This window comes from Loa loa (genome assembly GCF_000183805.2).
Source record: "Loa loa unplaced genomic scaffold supercont3.176, whole genome shotgun sequence".
NCBI classification, from domain to species: Eukaryota; Metazoa; Nematoda; class Chromadorea; order Rhabditida; family Onchocercidae; genus Loa; species Loa loa.
In genome coordinates, this window is record NW_018108356.1 from 18,097 (window position 1) to 20,872 (window position 2,776).

Sequence of the window (2,776 nt, forward strand, 5' to 3'; positions counted from 1 at the left end):
AAACGCTAATAATCTAATTATGAACTATTAGAGCGAAGAGTAATCAAAAGTTATCTTCACTATCATTTTGAAATTTTGCGATAAATATATTGGCCTAGCAAAAAAAGAGCCTAGAGACAAGCATTAGGGCAACAATATGCCTTTTTTCTTTCCCTTTTCCGTATCCATTATTTAAAATACTTGCCTTATAACACTTTTTGCTTTAGCTATGCTTTCATTTCAACTTATTCCATTTTCAACCTATTTTATTTCAACCTATTTCATTTCAACTGATTTCATCAAAACCTTTGATTTCATTTCAATCTATTTCATTTAAATCTTTGACTTCATTTCAACCGATTTCATTTAAACCTTCGACTTCATTTTAACCGATTTCATTAAATCCTTTGATTTCATTTCAACCGATTTCATTAAAACCTTTGACTTCATTTCAACCGATTTCATTAAAACCTTTGACTTCATTTTAACCGATTTCATTAAATCCTTTGATTTCATTTCAATCTATTCCATTTAAATACTATTCCATTTCAACCTATTTCATTTTAATTATTTGCCATTGTTTCTCAAATACATATATATAGAAATGTAGTCACTCTTTTTTGCAATTTTCATATGAAAGTGAAAAAGAAAATTAAAGAATTTCCAATTCTTTTGAATGTTAAATTATAAATTTAAATTCGATGAAATATTTAAATGTTTAAACAAAAAAAAAATTTAAAATTTGTAATGTAAGAGAAGAAAAAGTTTAAAAAAAAAAAAATCCCAAAATAAGCATTGAATTGGAAGAAAAGTCAAATAGCTTAAAAATGTTATAATATTTCAAAAATTTCCAGCTTTGTTCGCTCATTCTTATCTCATCAAACATCATTTTGTGCTAAAAAAAAAAAAAAAAAAATTGGATAGAAAAAGAAAAAATTTTTCAAAAAATCATTTCATTTCATTTCATTATCATAAAATGAAATAAAAAAAATTTATCAAACATAAATTGTTGTTAAATTATAAATTTATTAATTTTAACATTCATAAATGCCTACTGTCATTTTATATTTCAATTGCACCTAATTAATATCCTCTCGCTTTTTATGATTATCTTTTTCTATTTTGTTTAGGAAGTTTTTCTTTTCTTTTTATTTATCTGTAACAAAATTTAAAATTTAAAATAACATACCAAAAGTTTCATTTTTAAAATTTTTACTTTGTTTAATTTTTGATAAATTAATTGGAATTTTTCATTTTTTAAATAATTCCTATTATTTTGGTTAAAGTTTAGATTAATTTATTTTTACACTTTTATACAATATAATTAATTTATTCAAAATGTGTTTCATGTTTTAATTCGAATTTGAATACAATATAAATCATGAGATTATTTAAAAAAAAAACGAAAATCTTTTTCTATTTTACTAACTAATCGTTTTGTTGACGCTTTTGAGCTTTTATAAAAATAAAAACAATATTCTAAAAAAAAAAGACCTAAAAGCTTCTAAGAAGCACTCTTAGAGTAAATGACATCTCTTCTATTGATTTGAAGTACTTGAAAAGTAATCTGTCATCTTATTCCTAACCATCTCTTACATGTATATATACATATGATATGTATGTATTTATGTATATGTGTACTTATATATTCATGTATTTATGTACATAAGTAAAAATTTGCTATGTTCTTTTTTGAAAAAAAACTTGCTTTTTTTTTTAAATAGGATAAAAATGAATAAATCTTGTATTGATGTTTTATTATTAATTGAATAAATCTTGTATTGATGTTTTATTATTAATTCTTTAGTAACTATAAATTAACAAATTTTATTATTAATTCTTTGGTAGCAATTTAAATTATTAATTAAAATTTCTAAAATTTGATGATTTTTCTTTTCTTTTAAATTTTTTATTATTTAAGGTTTGAAGAAGAAAACGAAGAAAAGACAAAAAAAAGAAAGGAAAGGAAGAAAGAAGAAAAGAAAAAATGGATATCGAAGAAAAAATACAATTAAATATTCATTCTGATTATAATCTGATAATATCCGTTCGATGAATTTATTCCAATTTCATTAATTTATTCTAAAATTACTATTACAAATACGATAATTATTCCTGTAAATACTTAATGATTTAATTACTGTAATTCTTATTTCACTGAAAAAAAAGAAAATATTCTGCATTAATAATATCAATAATTCAATGCGAAAAAAAAATTTCATAATATCTATCAAATTTTGATATCAAAATTTGGAAAAAGTAATTTGATTCGTCGCAAACATTTGAAGATTAATAATTGCTTGAAGCCATTAATCTAAATTACTTGGCTTATTTTGGGCTATGGTACTTCCCTAAACTTTAATATAATTCCTTTTTTTTTTTTTTTTTGGCAATTTGTTCAAACAGATAACAACCAAATGAAAAATGTCATTTATTTGGCGTTTTTTTGATCGATGTTTTCAACGGAATTATCAGCTAAAAAATGATTGTCAAATGGAAAAACAGCAAAATGTTCGAAAAAATTACAAACATCAACGGCATCATTTTGTAATATACACGATAATCCATCCTGTTTAATTCGATCCCGAACAAATTCCGGAAATTCATGCTGTGATACATCATTAACAGCATTATCACCATCGTATCATTTACGTAATTGGGAACTTGATCCAAGTACTGTATGTAATCAATCTTATGATCATTATGATAAATTTGGATCATTATATGATCACCTTATCGCCTCTTCATCTATTCCAAATGATAATGTTTTAGTTTTTTTTTTTTTTTTTTTTTTTTT